This window comes from Haemaphysalis longicornis, unplaced genomic scaffold (genome assembly GCF_048455015.1).
Source record: "Haemaphysalis longicornis isolate Haplotype H1 unplaced genomic scaffold, Haemaphysalis longicornis Haplotype H1 scaffold_9, whole genome shotgun sequence".
Classification (NCBI taxonomy): Eukaryota; Metazoa; Arthropoda; class Arachnida; order Ixodida; family Ixodidae; genus Haemaphysalis; species Haemaphysalis longicornis.
Genome location: NW_027526460.1, coordinates 151,235,155 through 151,256,026, shown reverse-complemented (window position 1 = coordinate 151,256,026; position 20,872 = coordinate 151,235,155).

Here is a 20,872-nt window from a genome sequence, read left to right as displayed (position 1 = left end):
CGGGTCGTCGCGGTAGAAAACAATGTATTTGCATTTGTTTATTGATCCCACGATGGCTAGTTCGAGTAGTGAGTTTATCGTACACCCGTACTGTTCGAGCCTCTCGCCCGTGCACGAGCGGCGACGGCGACAAGCGCCGGCGACGATAACAACACTTCCGAGGAATACGTGTCCCAACCGGCAACGTTCACCCGCCTGGGAAACCTTGACTGGTACGTATTAAATGCATGTCAACACCTCAATACCGTGCGAGGAACAAAATAAACAAACGCATAACACTAGTACACAAATACGCGTAGACATTCTCGCTAACAAGGTGTGGCCACACATGCGTGGGTTTCTGTGCCGCTCAATGCAGGGGCGATTCTGACGGCGTCGCTCGCCCATGTGTTGAGAATTTTAGCTTCGCGTGGCTTTCAGTAATGTATCGGCGGCGTTGTCGACGCGGTTAAGGCACGTTCACACTATGCCGACACGACGACGGCGCTACGGCGACGCCGACGAGTCGCCAAACCAACGGACAATTGCCGAGTGGCCCGACCGCGCTGTCATACTACGCCGATGGCGACACAAACACGTCGGCTGATGGAAAGTCGCCGTAGTGTGACTGACTCGCCGACCGAAGAAACCAACAAAATCGGTCACCCGACCGGTCGCCCGACGCGTCGTCGGGAATCGACCGAGAAGCGAAAACTGCTCCCCGACAACATCCGTGCCGCAATGAATGCGGCTCTATTTCGATAGTTTCTGGAGTGTAATAAACTCAGTAAGGTCCATGAAGCCCATGCAACTCAACACTAGCGCTAATGCAATCCGTATTTTGGCTTTCGACGCTTCGGCTGTGCTCTTTTGGGCGACGCCTCTACCCCGGAGCTGCAAGCTGTAAATGCGTGTGCGATCGGCTCGCCTGTAGAAAATGTAAGGTCAGTTTCGTGCAGAAGGGTAATTTGGGTAATAAGGAATCAATATCGGCCAAGGTTTTTAATGTGAAACGTAAAACCAAAGAACTGCAAGCACTATCCCCGAATTCTGAGCATGAGGTCGCGGTTTCGATTCCCGGCGGCGGCGGCCGCTTTTCTGGTGAAGGCGAAAAGCAAAAGCGCCCGTGTGTACGAGATTTCGGCGCACGATAAAGATCCCCAGGTGGTAAAAATTAATCCGGAGCTCTCCACTACGGCGCGTCTCATCGCCTGCGTTGCGTCGGCGCGTTAAACCCTACAATCAATCAACTATCCCCGAAGAAAGTGGGAAATCGCAGTCGCAGCCGCGCACACACATTTTTGCGAGCGCTTTCGTGAAGCAGCGGAGTTGATGGCGATAAGCTATTGTGGGGGCTTCGGGGAACCTTGCTGTGCAAGCGCTATTTAAGAAATTTCAGTTTACCAGCCAGGAATTCTGTAAACCAGCTAGTAAACACCGACGTATCACACGGAAGGATGGGCCTCCATATATTACCCAGGCTATTTCGCAACGCGTCACCGTTTGTGTGGTGGCGCAGTGCTCTCGCGCGTCGCGCCCGTATGCTCAACTTTGCGGGTTCAATTGCCGGCGAAGTCTGTTTTAAAGCAAAGCTTTTTACCTCTACCCCCCCCCCCCCAAGGGTTCTTTCGCGACCGTTGGTGTCACCAGAAATCTCCAGCGAACAAATAAAACAATTTACTGGCACCGCTGGGAATCGAACCTGGAACTAACAGACTAACAAAGCGAGAGCCCGTTGTCTTATCGATTTAGCTACGAGCGCACGCGAAGACGGGGAAGACAGGTGATGAACTCACCAAGCACATCTACGGGTGTACTCCGTGCGTTCTCGCTAAATGCCACGTGAAAGCGTCACGCGACCACTCACGCCCGTCTAGCGGCCCTGTGCGCACCTTGCTCATGTGCTAAGAGTTACAAAAATTAAAGGAAGCTCACACGAATGCATAGCATCTCACTTCTAGTACGCAAGTGTGCTATAGCCTGTGGCCTCCAGTGTTCACGTAAATAATCACAGCTCCTTGTCGTCCGCCCTCACGCCAAACCAAGGATTACATTCAAATACTCCTTGATGGACAGGCCATCACTCCAAGCCCCAGCATAAAGATCCTGGGCCTACATCTCGAGGCTAACACCAAGAGTGACGTCTCCTTGCAGCGCCTCAAAAACAGCATTAATCAAATCATACACATGATCAGGCGAGTTGCCACCAAGAAGCGAGGCCTAAAGGAATCCGGTACCTTTCGATTAATTGAAGCGTTTGAAATCTCGAGAGTCACTTACGTCAACCGCCTGTCTTCGTCTCGAAAAGGAAGACAGAGAGGAAGACACAGAGAGATATAGAGAAAGGCGGTCGAGCAGGCCATTGGTCCTCTCCTGAGTGCGTCCACACAGAGGCTGCTTAGCACGGGGCTCCACAACACGGTGGAAGAGCTTAGAAGGCCATCTTTCTAACCAGGAGGTCCGACTCAGTGGATAACCGCATGCTTCACCAGATTGACTGGGCAGCCCAGAATGTCACTCCACTTGACGTACTCCCAGACTCTTGGGGGCTAAAACTAAAGATGCTCCCTTTGCTTAGAAATATGAACCCCTCACACGACGAGGGTCATCGAAAAGCACGGGCTCAAGCGCTAAACACCACCCTCGGTGGGGATCATGCAGTTATCTACACAGACGCCTCCAAACATCGAGGGCAGCAATACGCCATCATCATGGCTACCTCCAGAACCAACCTCCGTGCGTGTACCTCGCTTAGGAGCCATCAAAAAGACGGCAGCAGAAGAGGCAGCCATCACCTTAGCTCTCGCTAAACCAGGGCTGCGGAGGGTAGTCACCGATTCCCAGCAAGCCTACTGGAATTACCAGTCGGGTTGGGTGTCCTGACCTGCACTGCGCGTGCTAAAAAACTACTCCCCAAACGGTTCCATTCAGGTCATCTGGACACCCCCTCACGCTTCAATGGAGGGCAACAAATACGCCCACCCAACAAGCCTGCGCTTTTACCTCCCGTGCTATGGAGCTGCACGAGGAGTCACCCGCTTGTCACGTTCAGGGAGATAACCCAGCATTATCGCCTTCTGAGACAGACTGTACTTTTGCGTTACCCTGACCTTTCCAGAGAACAACAAACTACCGTAAGGCTCATACAATCCGGGCTCTTCCCACAGCCTACGCGTCTTCCCTTAATGTATCCAAATCGCTACGACGCTGAATGTAAATTTTGCTCAGAAGTAGGAACACTCCGCCCCGCAATCGGGGTGTGAGACTTTAGCCCTGAGCACCCTCCTCTCTTTCCGTCAACTACCCAACAAGAGCAATGGGAGATGCTGCTGTCCAGGCCCTGTCTACCTACCCAGCTTCAGCGGGTGGACAGAACACCGGCCGCGCGGACTGCATATGGGCCCCACAGAAGAAGGAATCACTCCCCAGGGCTGCACTCTGGGCCGTTCAGAAATCTGAAAACAGAATTATTTCGTCCTCCTCCACCTCCTTCTCTGCCGCAAATATTGTCGCCTCCGTCCGCGGCGCAGAGACGGAGAAGTCAGATCGTCTGACACCGGGTTGGAGCTTACTTTAATTTTAAATAAAAAGTTTCCACTCTCGTGCTACACCAATACAACTCAACCAAACACCGTTCATGCGTCATGCATTGATTTAGCCTTACCAGGAGTATCGCTTTGTAGTAATAAATGGTCTGGTTAAGTGAATTTCACTTCTCTCTGGTTTTGCTATTTGTAGAGCGATGTGAGTGAATTTAAGTGACGTCGCATGGGTAATCGTTATGGGTGCCGTTTACAGCTTTGCTTTCAAACCACATTCATGGGGTGGATTGGCGCGATTTTTGTGTGTGTGTGTTTTTAACGTTTTTTTTAAGGGGCATGGTTTGCGTATGCTATTTGTAAATCATTTTCTGCGCTGATTTTGAGAAGCAACTACCTTTGCAATGGGAAATTTCCTTCGAAACGCGCCACAACAATTATTTTCCCTTTTCTTGCACCGTGTTTCTCGAAAATGCGGTGCCAAGTGCAAAGTAAGGCCTTCTTTATTAGAGGAGGTTAAATTTCTGCTGACGTACGCACTAATTTATATGCAAATTTTAAGTGCTACAGAGGTCTTTTAGGAGGGGGGGGGGTTCATCCATAACATCCATATTATTACTGCTGCGGCAGCAGCGCACAGCTCTTTTTCTTTGTCCGTGATCCAACAAGAAGTTGAGGAGTACATACAGTACAAGCAGCGCACACGCCAGTACGCACGAACGTCTTCAGTCGTGCAGCGGAGACACGATACTCCAATTTTGATTAGAGAGAGCCGCTCCTCACAGCTGTTTTTAAATGCAGAGCATTTCTTTAACTCACATTTAGCGTCCGCCGTCCGTCCGCAACAGCTCAGCGCGCAGGTGCGCCCTCTCCTCCACTCCTCCTCTCCCGCATCACGCTACCCTCCTCGCTCTCAACATCAGGTCCGCACCCCTCCCCCTACACTATATAAAAAAATAATAGTTATCGGCGCCTGGTTTCGATCCCACGACCCTGTGGGCGGAACGCGAGGTACATGGTGCTCTTCCCACTGCGCCACAAAAGCGACGCAGAATCAAAGGGTACGAACGCGCCTTATTGGCCGCGAGGCCCACCACTGGAGAGGCTGGCACTGCGATCGTCTTGACGTCACTTGTAGGATCGCCGTTCCTATTTTGCTGCACAGTTTGCTTGCAGCGCTTGACCCTTCGCTTAGGAAGCGCGTTCTAAAAGTATTTTCGTGTTAATTTCCGTCGTTTGAAGTTAATTCTGAGTGCGTCAAGCACAGTTTGACGTCATCGGAATTTTATAACCCTATCAAGTGTTATACATTCTCTGCAAACTTTGCCGTATGACGTATGTGACCGAAGCGTAAGCTGTGGCTCGTTTTCCCGATCAACAATGTAGACTACGATGATCGTCAAGCTAAGTTTCTAGGTTTCCCTTGTTTGCAACAAATGTATAAAGCAGGAAATCATGAAGTGTTTACTGCTCGCAGAAGCACACGCACCCGCCGTGCCTTCCCGCACGGCCGACAGAGCAGCTCAAGCCGACGCAGGTCGCGGCAGCAACAACTTGTCGCCGCTTTTTAACATGACACTAGTTGTGGAAAAGTAATTCGACAGCGGTGAGTGTGGATGTTAGAGTGGTGAAAAATTGTGCTAGGTAGTGCCATCAGCTGCAGTTTTCAAAGCGATGCTCGAATATCTGCCGCCATCTACGCGGACCGTTCCCGGAGGTCGGTCCCGGCACCGCCGGCCCGTTCACGCGCGGTGCGGCGAGCGGCCGAAGGATATGATGCCTGCGCGCAAGCATCGGCCGAGGCCGTGGCAGGTACCTTGATCATCGATCGCTTTAAACGGCATTTACCGCGGATACAAAGTTACACATACAAGAAAGGGGGTGGCAGTGAAATGAAAAGTAGTATTAGGGACCCTCATTCGCACTGTAACGATAGCGGCGATGAAATATCTACCGCGACGTTAAGCCTAAAGTTCCCAACATTCGATTACGTGCATCCGACGCCAGCGGCAAGCGGTTCGAGAAGACCCTCCAGTCGCGGGCGTGCGTGTTGCGTTTGGGTTCCCCTATCACTTTGGGGGGCCCCCACCGCTGGGTTCTCCTACTTTAAAACTCGCAATTACCCCAAATCATTAACGACTTGTTTCGCCGTACACAGCCTCGCCTTCTGTGAGCAATTGTGAGTTTCGAAATTGATGCTAGAGGAAGGCAGGCTCACTGTAAACAGACAAGAGCCCACGTTGCAATTATACATTCCCACGCCGAAGTCCTAATGAAAACTAAGTATAGCCATGTCCAAACCCACTCGAAGGCGTTGAAAACTCGCGTTCATACCATTCATACATTGTGGACAAGTTGTCGCGAAAAGTAAACATATCAGTCGTGCAGAGTACAGGCTACGGCAGTTAATCAAATCCGGGAATAATTATGAAAAACATTGTAGGGGAAATATGCACTGCTTAAGCCAAACTGCGCATCATAGCAACACTTTTAAGCATTAGCGGTGAAGCAATCCGATCACCGTTCTCACGCAGTAATTCATTTACCAGGCAAGGCGAGCAGTTCGTGCGGTCAGATCACAAGTGAGCGACGCGCTTCCGTCACTGTTACAAGTTGTTTCCTTGCACACACAGTCTCGTACATGTTATGTCACTATTTCATAATGAATTTACAACGTACTTTTCTCGGCATCAGTTGCATCGTCCTTGGCGTTAGCAGGCTGCGTACAAGCTTCGGGGCACGGCGGCGTCGCCGGGAAAAAGCGAGTGGCTGATTGCTCGCCCAGAATTATTCGGGTTGCAGACAAATTTTTTGGGTAATTTGCACATCAAATCCACGAAGAGGGGGGGTGGGGACGGTGGCCACAGACACACACAAAAAAAAATAGGTGGCCGTATACGCACAGGAAATGGGTTGTAGGCTTGTAGCAGACGACAGCCCGACCCGGCGTCCAACAAGTGACGTCATTCGTATGTGGCGCCCCGGTATGTCCTCGAGGCCAATATCCTTGACTCATTCAAATTACGTCAAGAAGCTGCTGATACACGGCAGCAGTTGCATCAATCTCGTCTTCACCAGTTGCTGCAACGCAGGACCGCTGCTTAAAGACCCCTTAACAGTACACTTTAGCGACCACGAAGCCGTCGTTCGCAGCGTCCAATACAACGACAACCACAACAAATAAATAAATAACGACTTACAACAACCTACTCCTTGCCTTCACTTCTTGCGTCACAAAAAAAAGAAAAATTGGGCCCATCGCTCCACGAGGGGGGACTCGAGTCGCAAAATCAAGAAGGAAATAATTAATAAATGAAAGAAAGAATAATAATTAATAGTAATAAGCAATAATAGTTAACACATTCACTACCACCCCACCACCACCCCCCAAACACTAACGTTAACGCAATACACCCACCCCCTACGCGACATAGTTACTCGAGTCCCCCCTCGTGGGGAGATCGGCCCAATTTTTGCGACGTCACCACTGGTGTTCCAGATTTTAGAGCCGATATCCCGCCGCTGGGGCTTTTGTAACTGCAGTGGCGTCGTCACTTAGTTCAGCATGAGCTATATTGAAACGCTTTGGCCAGTAGTGGTCCCTTCTGAGGCACTCATATCACGATAAGCACGTTTTCATAACAGGTGTTCATGCGCGCACTGCGTTACAATGACCGACGAAGAAGATTTCTGCTGTTGCCAGGAGATACGGGAGGTTCGAGAGAGGCAAAGGCACCCCAGGTGCGCCACAACCACCAGAAAACTAAAAAAATGCGTGCCTCAACAGGGCTGTGCTGGAGGTTGCACTTCGACAGAATGGCACCCCGATACTGCCTAGAAGCAGCCTGTCTGGGAATGTCTGGAACACAACACACTCGCCTTTGTGGGCTCCCTCTTTACAGTAGCAACCCACTGAGCAGGGAGTATCGGCTCCCGCGGGAAGCTGTGAAAGACCACTTTATCGCGGCCATAGGTGCTGTTGCAACCGAATGCCGAGCAGAAACTAGGCATGGTTACTACGCTTCCTCGGCACGATTGTGAAGCAGTACAACGCAGCACTGAAAAAGCTTCCACTACTAGTTGCTAAATAAAAACAAAACACAGCACGGGGCCCAGGTAAGCTAACGCTGGGCGCACGGCACGCTGAGAAAGGCAGCAGCAGGGGCCGAACACTTGCCGCGGCTCCCGATCGCTCCTCACGACGACGTCGCCACGACTCCTTTCACTCTCGTGCCGTCCTCCTCCCCTGCGCTCTGCGCGTTAACGTCAACGCTTCCGAATTTCTGTGTATTCAGCAGATTGAAAACTGCCTTAGTTTCCCTTTAAGTTCGTATCGATGTTCAAATCACCCATTATAGTGCAGCATTCATTGCGCGTACAAGCATATGTCAATAATCGCTCCAAGAAGGTGTAAAATGTTCTTTTGTTACCCGTAGGAGGTCTATAGATTACACACAGTCATTTTCCGTACGTGAAAAGTCAAGAATTTGAAATCCTTCATAATTTCTTAAAATTCTTCGATACCCATGAAACAAATGCTGTCTGTTATGTATACCCTGACGCCTACCCCTCTTTTCTTTTCCCTTCTCAGGTGCATTGAATGGTACCAGTCTAGCAGTGGTATTGGCTCACTCCCAGTCAACCAAGTTTCAGTAATAAATAACATGTCTAATTTACTTGTAATTGAGTGTAATAACATATCCAGTTCATCTATCTTATTTCTAAGACTTCTCATATTGATGTGCATACCAGAAAATGAGTTTTGGTTGGAATATTCTGCGTTGAAACTCTTAATGTCATAATAATTACCGGTTTCTTTTGAGCTTGTCATACCAGATTGTGGAATCAGATGCTTAGCTAGAAATACGCACGCCATTATTTACTTGTTGCAGGGAATTGATTTTGTACTCAAAAACTATACGTATTAAAGGCACCAGTATTAACATAGGGGAGAGTTCGGCGCTAGTTATACCTGCGAAACCGTAGGAATATCCTAGGCAACTAAGTTTGGAAGGATCGCTTTGTAACAAAACGACCATTTCCAAGTACTGCAACGTGCGTAGGTTATTTCTGTAGATAGGTGTGCACAGGTAAATATGAGGACTTGAGGTGGATTTCACAGCTAGTTCAAGTTGGTTCTTCGGTAGGGGTGCTCCATTCGAAGCAGAATGCGCTGTTTGAGGCGATCAACAGAAATAGTGTCGTGTATGCCATCCAAATCCACGGTGAAATGCTCATCAGCACGGTGGATGACGCGGTAGGGTCCGTCATACGGGCGCTGAAGTGGTGTTCGCACGGCGTCAAGGCGGACAAAACGTAGGGGGCCGTTGTCAGCTCGCTGGGAACATGGGCATCCGCACGCTGTTGACGGCGTTGTGCGGGCGCACGAAGTGAGCGAAACGAACCTCGTAGTTTGGTCACGTAGTCGGCGGGATTAGGGCACGGTGATGTTTCGGAATCAGTGAAAAACTCTCCCGGCAGGCGGAGCGACGCACCAAAGACCACCTCTGCGGGCGTGAAGTGTAGATCCTGCTTCAAAGTAGCCCGAAGACTCAGTAAAACCAACGGAAGGGAGGTGGACCAATGGGTAGCGTCCGGCTGTGCCCTGAGTGCAGTCTTGAGGGAGCGGTGAAAACACTCAACAAGCCCGTTGGCAAAGGAGTGGTACGCTGTGGTCCAAATGCGGGATGTGCCAAGAAGGGTCAGAATGTTCTTGAAGAGTGCCGACTCGAACTGGCGACCTCGGTCGGTGGTGATAGTTGATGGGACACCATAGCGGGATACACAGCCGGCAACGAAGGCGTTGGCGATGGTTTCACTACGAATGTCAGGAAGAGGGAATGCCTCGCGCCAACGCGTGAACCGATCCATGCCAGTTAGTAGGTATGTGTTGCCTTTTGAAGAAGGCCAGGGCCACAAAATGTCTACGTGCACCTTGTCGAAACTGTCAGTTGGTGCCGTAAACAAGCCGATAGGGGCCTTGGTGTGCCGGTTAACCTTTGACTGCTGGCATACGAGACAGCAGCGCGTCCACTCGCGTACGTCCTTGTTGATGTCCGGCCAAACGAAACGCTGCGTCAGCAGATGTTGCGTGGCTCGTATTCCAGGGTGCGATAGTCTATGTGAGGCATCGAAAACAATGCGTCGGAAATTCGCGGAGACGAGTGGACACGGGGTGTGCGTGGAAACATCGCAAAGCAGCGGCACAGCACACGATGGGATGGGTACTTCAGAAAGGTGCAGCGCGCCGGGTTTTTTTTTCGAAGGGCTATTATTCCGGCGTCATCTTGTTGCGCTGATGCGAGTGCGGTGAATTCGATGTCAGCCGAGTCGTGGGAACTGGAGATTGCGGCGACACGTGAGAGTGCATCCGCGGCAGCGTTGTCCTGCCCTTGCACGTGCCGTATGTCCGTTGTGAATTCCGCGACAAAAGACAGATGGCGGACTTCACGGGGTGACAATTTGGTGGAGTTCGACCGGACGGCGAAGGTCAGAGGTTGGTGGTCCGTCTGGATATGGAACTCTCGACCCTCCAAGAAGTGCCTGAAGTGACGTACAGCCATGTACATTGCAAGGAGTTCTCTTCCGAAAGTGCTGTAGCGTGACTCCGCGGGTGACAACTTGCGGGGAAAGAAAGCAAGGGGTTTCCAGGCATTGTCCACTAACTGTTGCAGGACAGTTCCGACTGCTGCGTCAGATGCATCGGTCATTAGGCAAAGCGGAACTCCCGGTCTCGCATGAACGAGAAGGGCTGCCTGGGACACCTTGGTCTTGACATTCTTGAAAGCGGTTAGTGCTTCTGGAGACCAAGTGAGTGGAGATGCTTTTGGTTTGTTTCCCGTGAGAATGTCTGTCAGTGGGCGGAGGAGAGCGGCGCAGTTCGGGATGAAACGGCGGTAAAAATGTAGGAGGCCAAGGAACTCGCGCAGTTTGCGTATGGAAGATGGCAGCGGAAATTCTTCGATGGCCGGTACTTTTGAAGGCAAGGGGCGAATTCCATTCTTGTCGCCACGGTGGCCGATGAAGTCCAGCTCGTGAGCACCGAACTCGCACTTGGCTCTATTGACGATAAGGTGGTATTCGGTCAGGCGACTGAAGAGTTGGCGAAGGGGCTGGATGTGTTGTTCTGCGTCGCTACTGAACACAAGAAAGTCATCGATGTAAGCGAAGCAGAAAGGTAATCCTCGGGTCACGGTGTCAATGAACCGCTGGAAAGTTTGTGCAGCGTTGCGAAGGCCGACAGGCATGTGCACGTACTCAAAAAGTCCGAATGGCTTGATGATTGCCGTCTTCGGAATATCTGCCGCCTCCACAGGAATCTGATGCTGAGAAGTCTGCAATGTGCGGAAGGGGTAACGATCAGGAACAGTGGCGTTGTTGAGCAACCGGTAGTCTCCGCAGGGACGCCAGTCTCCAGGTGACGGCTTTGGAACCATGTGCAACGGGAATGCGTAAGGGCTCGACGACGGTCGTACTATTCCGAGCTCAAGCATGTGTTCGAACTCGTCACGTGTGATCTTGTAGCGATCAGGCGGTAAGCGTCGAGCTAGAGCGTGAATGGGTGGGCCCGTAGTGACAATGTGATGAGTGACGTGATGTCGGACAGAGAGGAGGAAGTTGGCAGGTCGCAGAAAGGACGGGAATTCCTCAATAAGCTTGTCATAGACCGACTTCGACGAGGTGCTTGCGACCGCCAAGAGCGGTTCCTTTGATGCCATACCAAGCACAGAGAGGTGCGTTGTAGCATCAATGAGGAGCTTGCGGTGCATGTCAACTAACAAGTTGTAGTGACGCAAGAAGTCTGCGCCAACAATGGGGTAGGCCACATCAGCGATAAAAAAAATCCATCGAAATGTTCTCCGGAGGTCAATGTTGAGTGACAGCGATTGTTCTCCGTAGGTTGCAATGGGAGTCTTGTTGGCGTCTTGTAAGCTTCTTATGGTTTGCGTGCGCTTCCGAAACACGGCTGAGGACGGTATTACGCTGACCTCAGCTCCTGTGTCGACAAGGAAACCCAGTCCGGTGGTTTTGTCCGTCACAAAAAACAAGCGGCTTACTTTGCAGCCGACACCACTCACCGCCTCTAGTGGTGCGCCGGGGAGTTTCCCTGAAAAGTGCAGGGGGTTGTGCACTTCCGCGCTGCTTTTCCAAAGTTGCGATGATACCAGCATACGCCTTGCGTTGAAGGCGACGGCGAACGGCGGCCCAAGAAGGAGCGGCCGCGCGAGGGAGAATGTTGGCGCTGAGCTGAGTGAGCGGTGATCTGATCTGATAGCTTGGTGATCTCCCCACGGAATTCCTCACGCAGGCTCTGCAGCGCAGGTGGAGACGGCATTGTGGGTGCTGCTTTATAGGCCCGGAACGTTCCGGGAGTGATAAGTTGAATACGGGACGTTCTACAGGAGTGGAAATGTCTATGACGGAGTCGGCAAGTTGGAGCAGCTGAGAAATGGATAAACCTCTCGCGGTGGCCAGCACCATGCGGACGGAGGTGGGCAGGCGTTGAAGAAAAAGTTTTCGAAGCAAAGATTGATCGAATGTGGCTTCCTTTTCTCCATGGAGCTGTTGAAGGCGACGCAGTAGCTGTGAGGGTTTGCGATCACCGAGTTCTTCAGATTTTAGAAGCTGCAACGCAACCGTCGCTGTTCCGACATTGTCGTCCGCTGGACGAGTTCACTCGTCAGCGTGTCACACCGGGCGGTCGCCGGCGGTGAAACAATCAGGTCGCGAAGCTCGGTTGCGATCTGAGGCGGCAGCGCAGAAACGAGGTGATTGAATTTCTGGCTCTGCGACGTGATGCGAGCACCGGCGAGCCGGCTGTTTACCTGGGCGAGCAAGAGCTGTGGGTCCTCAGGCCAGTACTGGTGAAGCTTCAGCGAAAGTGCAGCCACGTCCCCCTGAGCGGCGGATGATGTTCGATGGCTGTCATCTGCAGCAGTGGCTCCGAGCTGGACATCCAAAGCGGTTTGACTGTCGGCTTCCCTATCCGATGTCCGAGGTCACCAATTCTGTGGCATCACGAGGAAAGAAAAACGCCTAGCCACAGAACACATATATTAGGAACACGTCAGCAGCTGTCGGGCCAGCGGCACTATGCCTGGCCGAACGCTCAGAGTTCCCGTGAGCACTCACTGCTCGCGCCACGAGGCTCGCGCGGTGAGCCCCAGAGTGGTTCTTCGTCGTCTTCGCTGCGTTGATGCTGCTACAGATGCAAAGCATCTCTTAGTCGAGGCTCCGTCGCTCGGGGTCCGGGGTCCACACCTATCCTCCTCTCCAAAACAGCTTTGATAACGCCGCTCTTTCTCCCCTCCTCCTCTCCACACCACCTGGCGAAACGCTCGCGCTGTTTCTTCTCTACCCTCTCCACACCACCTGTGCGCGCTGTTCCTCCTCTCCACTTCAGATAACCCGGTGCGCGCCGCTGCTCCCTTCAATTGCTGCTGTCTGTGGACACAACGCTGCCACGGGGCGGCCTCTGTAGCATCCGCCGTGGTCCCGCGTAATTCGCAACAACATCGCCAAATCCTCCCCTAATGGTACATGGCGTCTGAAAAACGTTGCACTTATCGTTTGCGACGAGTGGCGAGGGGAGGAGAGGTTCGTGACGTCGCGGACGCTGTGACGTCATTTTTTCCGAGGCAGCCGGGCCGGGCCGCCGCGCGCCGGCCTCTAAAACCGACGCTCGCCCAACTTTCGCGCCTGCCGCCGGTCGCTGCCTCATGGGCCGCTCGGCAATGGCACGAGTGGCGAAAGTTGGACGAGTGGCGGCGATGACACGAAATGGCCGCCGCCCGTCCTTTGTTAAGTGTGCAGTGACGGGTTTAATAATTGAACGAAGAAAACATGTAGGTAATATTATGTTTTCTGGTGTCAAATTGTTGTCTTGGTGGCGATATTAATTGGAGTGTTACACAAACGTTCTCTTTTGCGTTTATTCAAAATTCATATGAGGACGTCATTGATTCGAAGTCATGAAAACAAACGTACTACCCTCATATTGCATTTTAAATACATTTTATGTACACAGGATTGTCCTAAGCAAAAATATGACATATGCAAATTTCGGCATACAATATTGTGCAATAGGAAAAAAACGTGCTACATACACATTTACAATAACACGGTTAGGCGGGCTAGTTAGTATTCTGAATTAATGGCTGTACCTTTTGCGCAACTTTAGACGGAGGTCTTCGGAGTTACAGATACAGGTCTTAGTGTCCCTTTTAGGGGCGAAGCTCTTAAAGCCATGGGTCTGTCCATCCCTTGTGTCTCGTGGTACGTGACCGCCGCATGCTTTCGGAGATGTCGCAAAGTGGGCTGCGTTCAACGCGCAAGAACCGGCTGCAACCGGCAGCGCAAACTCGGCACCGGGACCCCCAGCTTGTCTGTGTTCGCCAACGGAGGCGCGAGCGCACGTGCACTGCGAGGGGGAGATCACGCAAGAGATCACGCCACGAACGCAGGCAGTCGTTCTCGGAGATCGAACGAGACGCAAGGACCTTTGCTCGTTTCCTCTCGTCTTGTTCGGGCACAAGTTCGCCCTAAATAAAAGTTCTTTCTTTACCGTTGTGTCCCATCCTACGTGACAAATTGTGGGGGAGGTGCGGGGTAGTCCTCGACGGCGCGGGGTCTTTCACCAGGTCTGGGCCTGGGAGCATTGACTCCGAAAATAAAAGTAGATTTGTACAATGTACGCACACAGTCTTACGTCTTTCTTAATGATGTAATGGGCGAACTTTCACGGGAGAGTTACGGTTACCGATGATCTCCCCCTCTCGAGCTTCGCCCCACTTATCATCATTCATTCCGTGGATATGGCGTGATTTTTTTGTATCTGTCTCCGTCTAAAGTTGCGCAAGAGTTAGAGCCATGAATACACATTTAGGTACACAATACTTGATTACGAAAGAATAACTTCGAAAGTTCTAGTCCCTACACAGATTTTTTTCTCGCACACCTCGGCGGGAGAAGAAAAGAACTTAAAAGTTCCACTCAATGTATACTTATTTCTTGGGCTCACCTCGAGACAGGCATGTTCCTTAGACATTAAAAAAATTGGTTTCAGTTAAGAGACACAATAACTGGGAACCTATATGTTTAAAGAAAGCACGCACACGTGTGCTTCCAGCCCTGCCTTTCCGGCGAGTTAACGCAAACTCTGAAATAAAGCGTTGACCCGCCAATTACCCTCCATACACTTCCGAGAAATCATGTTCACACCAACAAAATGCAGCCCTAAAAACTGTTGCAACACAATGACCGTACTGTAGACACTCATTTATGGATTATATCTACGTACAAAAACAATGCGCGACCAGGTGCACGTCGTAGAACACAGAACAAATCGAACTCACCCGTCTTTTCTTTTAATGGCGCGTGAATTAGCAGTCTGCTTACCGGGGGTGAGAAGGAAAGGGGGGGGGGAAGAAGACACACAGAAAAAAAAATCGCGCCAATCCACCCCGTGAATGTGGGTGGAAAGCAAAGCTGTAAACGGCACCCACAACGATTACTCATGCGACGTCACTTAAAATCACTCACATCGCTTTACAAATAGTAAAACAAGAGAGAAGTGGAATGCACTTAACCACACAATTTATTACTTCAAAGAGATATTCTTGGTAAGGTTATACCAATGCATGATGCATGAACGGTGTTTGGTTGAGTTGTATTGGTGTAGCAAGAGTGGAAACTTTCTTTTATAAAATCAAAGTAAGCTCCAACCCGGTGTTAGACGATCTGACTTCTCCGCCTCTGCGCCGCGGACGGAGGCGACGAGACTTGAGGTTGAGAAGGAGGAGGAAGAAATACTTCTGTTCAGATTTCTGAACGGCCCAGAGTGCATTCTTGGGGAGTGATTCCTTCTTCTGTGGGGCCCATATGCAGTCCGCGCGGCCTGTGTTCTGTCCACCCGCTGAAGCTGGCTAGGTAGAGAGGGCCTGGACAGCAGCATCTCCCATTGCTCTTGTTGCGTAGTTGACAGAAAGAGAGGAGGGTGCTCAGGGTTAAAGTCGCACACCCGGATTAGGGGGCGGAGTATTCCCACTTCTGAGACAAATTTACATACAGCGTCGTAGCGATTCGGATGCGTTACGTGAAGACACGTAGGCTGTGGGAAGGAGCCTGGATTGTATGAGCCGTAGGGTAGTTTGTTGTTCTCTGGAAAGGTCAGGGTAAGGCGAAGGTACGGTCTGCCTCAGAAGGCGATAATGCTGGATTATCTCCCTGGACGTGACAAGCGGATGACTGTCCTCGTGCAGCTCCATAGCACGGGAGGTAAAAGCGCAGGCTTGTTGGGTGGGCGTATTTGTTGCCCTCCATTGAAGCGTGAGGCGGTGTCCAGATGAGCTGAATGGAACCGTTTGGGGAGTGGTTTTTTAGCATGCACAGTGCAGGTCAGGACACCCAACCCGACTGGTAATTCCACTAGGCTTGCAGGGAATCGGTGACTACCCTCCGAACCCCTGGTTGAGTGAGAGCCAAGGTGATGGCTGCCTCTTCTGCTGCGGTCATTTGTTGGGTACTATGCGAGGTACACGCAAGGAGGTTGGTTCTGGAGGTAGCCACGATGATGGCGTGTTGCTGCCCTCGATGTTAGGAGAAGTCTGTGTAGATAACTGCATGAGCCCCACCGAGGGTGGTGTTTAGCGCTTGAGCCCGTACTTTTCGTTGACCCTCGTCATGTGAGGGGTTCATATTTCTAAGCAATGGGAGCATCTTTAGTTTTAGTCGCCAAGAGTCTGGGAGTATGTCAAGCGGAGTGAAATTCTGGGCTGCCCAGCCAATCTGGTGAAGCATGCGGTTACTCATCGCAGTTCTCAGTCGGACCTTCTGGTTAGAAAGATGGCCTTCTATCAGCTCTTCCACCGTGTTGTGGAGCCCGTGCTAAGCAGCCTCAGTGTGGACGCACTCATGAGAAGACCAATGGCCTGCTCAACCGCCTTTCTAATCATTATATAAACCATCTGTATGTCTTCCTCGTCGACAAGAAGATAGGGTTTTGTCGTAAGTACCTCTCGAGAGGACAAAAGCTTCAATTAATCGAAAGGTACCGGATTCTTTTAGGCCTCGCTTCTTGGTGGCAACTCGCCTGATCATGTGTATGATTAGATTAATGCTGTTTTTGAGGCGCTGCAAGGAGACGTCACTCTTGGTGTTGGCCTGGAAATGTAGGCCCAGGATCTTGATGCTGGGGTTTGGAGTGATGGCCTAGTCATCAAAGAGTATTTGAATGTATTCCTTGATTTGGCGTGAGGGCGGACGACAAGGAGCTGTGATTTTTTACGTGAACACTGTAGGCCACAGGCTTTAGCACATTGGCGTACTAAAAGTGAGATTCCATGGATTGGTGTGAGCTTCCTTTAATTTTTGTAACTGTTAGCAAATGAGCAAGGTGCGCACAGGGCCGCTAGACGGGCGTGAGTTGTCGTGTGACGCTTTCACGTGGCATTCAGCAAGAAGGCAGGGGGTACACCCGTAGATGTGCTTGGTGAGTACACCATTTGTCTTCCCGTGTTCGCGTGGGCTCGTAGCTGAATCGGTAAGACATCGGGCTCTCGCTTTGTTAGTCTATTAGTTCCAGATTCGATTCCCGGCGGTGCCAGTAATTTCTTTTATTTGTTCGCTGGAGTTTTCTGGTGACACCAACGGTCGCGAAAGAACCCTTGGGGGGTAGAGGTAGAAAGCTTTGCTTTAAAAATCTTTCCTGTATTGTAAGCCTCAGATATCGGCCAGGTTGTTACAAGCTACCCCCTAGCTTGTGTCTGTGCAGCGCCTCTTATCTCATCCTGTCCGATACGGCATGACCATTCTAACTTCAGAACTATGGAACACCAAATCCACTCGCGATACGATGACAAGGCGCGGCCGCGCAGTTTAGATTGAACAGCAAAGCCGGAAATGCTACTTGGTTTTATTTATTTATTTTTAATGAGAGAAACGCTTGCAATGGCAGCTGCAGACAACGCATGTATTTTGGTTTGGCCTTCCACTGCTTCATTTAAAAATCCACTTGCATTAAACACCGCGGTGTTACGTCAGATTTTTCGGAGCACTGAAACAACGCTTGGCCACAACGTTTGCGGCGAAACAACGTTTCGCCGCAAATATACGCTTTGGAGCAAGACGGCGGAGGAAAAAATGCTTAGGGAGCAACACCTCCACGCCACCAATCGCAGTGGTAGTAGGTGCACCGTGAAAGGCAAGACGCACGTACAGTTGAGCTTTGCCTTCTTTGTGAGCAGGTGCGTCGTGATGACATTGAAAGGATTGAGGACAGTCACCGGAGGAAACGTCCAATGAAGTCGCAAACCATCCTCGATTGGGGGCCCAAACCTAGCTTCATACATGCTGCACGAAACAACAAAAAATACCTCGATAAGTATACTGAATCGACGTTCCAGCAGTTACTAAGGCAATCAAAAAACGGCAATGCCACCACAAATTAATCTTGAGAGCAAGAGTGCGCGTGTCAAAGACGCGTTAACAAGACTTGACCGGGTGAAAACATTCAGAGGTACCATGTTATGTAATGACTTAAACAACAGCATTGCTAGGTTATATTTGAATAATTCATTGATAGATAATATACTCAACTGCTGCAGCAGTGAAGAAGCATGGGAGCGGAATGGACTGAAAGTCAATATGCGAATGGCCTGATTTTGGATATATTGCAATGGCACCAAATGAGTGGGGTACGTGTTACCCTATGAAGATAAGCAGTAGGTAAAATGGCTATGAATAAAAGCATAGTAAAGAGAAAGTAAAGTTGACACACTAAAGAAATGGCGTGCTTTGAGTAATATCCTGATGCCATGAGCAGGTTTTGTCTTTAAATATGCGATGTGCTGAATATATTTTAAATGACTGTCAAGAACAACCCCAAGAAACATGCATTGGTTAACTACTTGAATGGCATGATTGTAAATACTTATAATTGGTTCATGTGTAAGGTGACGCTGACTCGAATGGAAGATCATGAACTTTGTTTTAGATGCGTTGATATGCAAACAGTTTTGGCGACACCACAGCAAAATATTGTTAATGTCAGAGGTAAGTTTTTCTGTCAGAGAATGAAGGCATTTGTCAGTAGCTAATATTGTAGTATCGTCGGCGTATAAGAAGGGTTCAGAGTTGTAAACACAATTAGGCAGATCATTGATGTATATTAAAAAGAGGAGAGGACCCAGTATTGAGCCCTCGGGCACGCCTTTGTTTGTGGTTTTAAAGTTTGAAAGATTTTGGGAAACACAGACTGCTTGTCTTCTATCCGATAAGTAGCTTTGAATCAGTGACAGAGCAGGTCCTACAACGCCTATTGCAGTTAGTTTATGAAAGAGAATGCTGTGAATTATCGAATCAAAAGCTTTTGTTAGATCAATGAAGAGGGCTCCAGCATAATTTCCCGAATCAATTGCATATTTAATTTTGTCAGTGAAAGATAGTAAAGCAAGATTGGTGGAGTGACCGGCGCGGAAGCCGAACTGGTGCTTCGATTGGGTATTAAATTTGGATAAGTACTTGTTTAAACGCCGAACAATGCATTTTTCGATTACTTTGCTAAAGAACGGGAGAATGGAAATGGGTCTGTAATTGGATATTAAAGTTCGGTCTCCTTTTTTAAATACCAGTGTGATTTTGCCCCTTGTTAGTTGTGTAGGAAATACACCCGTTTTGAAAACAAGATTAATAATGTGAGCAAGTGGTTCAGCTATCTGGTGAGGTACCCGTTTAATGTTGCAAGGGTTAATTTGGTCGAGGCCTGCACTGGTAATTTTAGTTGCTTTTATGGTCTTGATAACTTCATCCGGGCTAGTTGGAAACATAAAAAATGAGTGTAAGGAACGTTGGTGGTGCTGCTCAAGAATTACTGGTGAACATGGTATATTAGAACAAAAAAATTCATTAAGCGCGTTGGCGATATCTAATGGGTGATAGAATACAGACCCTCATGACTGAAGCTCAGAGATAGGTGCCTCATGCTTATGATTTAGAAATGAGTTAATCACTTTCCATTGTTTCCTCACATCAGAACCCGCTTGCTCAATTTTCGCTTCGTAATGCTTTCGTTTTGCTTCTTTTAACAGTTTGTTTAGTACATTGCAATATTTGTTGTAGCGGGCTTTGAGTTTGATATTATACGGTTGCTTTTTACTCTTTTTATACAAATTATCTTTTTTCCGCATGCTTTTAAGTAAACCAGTCGTTAGCCATGGATTATGGGGAGCAGGGAACTTTTTCAATTGGATAGTGATCAGTGATTTGAACATCTACGACGCCACAGTAGGCCGAGATAGATGGGAGTTCACGTCATTCTTGCTATTCAATGTCATATGCCATAAAAAGACACCACCTTATCATCCAGCTTTTAACGGCACTACAGAAAGAATGTTTCAGACCGTTAAGAAAGATCTTCAAAAGCAACTGAAGGATGAAAAAATGCGAGGTGTGTAGAAGACAATTCAGCACCGGGTCGATCAGTTTCTTTTCCACTATAGCAACACCTCTTGTGCAGCAATTCCTAGACAAAAGCGTAGGTGTTCCTGTCATGGATTTTCAGGACACGGCTTACACTGCTACACCCCAGCTCGGTGACCATCCGCTAAAAAAACGGGTAGGCACGGAACATCTTGCTTCCAAGTGGCGCGTGTTCAAAGAAATTTGCAGGGCGCGGCAGTTGCCTGTGTGGCTAGTTGCCATCATTATGAGGCGAGTGAGTGCGGTGACATATGCAGTGAACGTCAACAACAAAGAGCGTAACGTGCACGCAAACCACTTGGTAGCTGCTACATGTCCTGTTCCTGAGCCAAGAGTGATCGTCACCCTTTACCCTTGCCAAGAAGTCTGCCCGGTCAATTCGCTGAGCAGTGCCCTAGTGAGACTCAGCCCGCACCTGAACCCAGCCCGCTGCCAAGCCCTTCAGGACCGGCAGCTGCGTGCGGAACACCACGAAAAAATGGGACCACACACGGAGGCCTTTAAAAGACCGTCTTACGGCAATTCATCATCATCATCATCATCACCAGCCTATCTACGCCCACTGCAGGGCAAAGGCCTCTCCCATTATTCTCCAATTACCTCGGTCCTGTGCCAGCTGTGACCAATTTATCCCCGCAAACTTCTTGATCTCATCTGCCCATCTAACTTTCTGCCGCCCCCTGCAACGCTTGCCTTCTCTAGGGATCCACTCTGTTACCCTTAATGACCAGCGGTTATCTTGCCTTCGCATAACATGCCCTCCCCACGTCCATTTCTTCTTCTTAATTTCTACTAATATGTCTTTAACACCAGTTTGCTCCCTAACCCACTCCGCTCTCTTCTTGTCCCTTAATGTTACACCTATCATTTTCCACGCC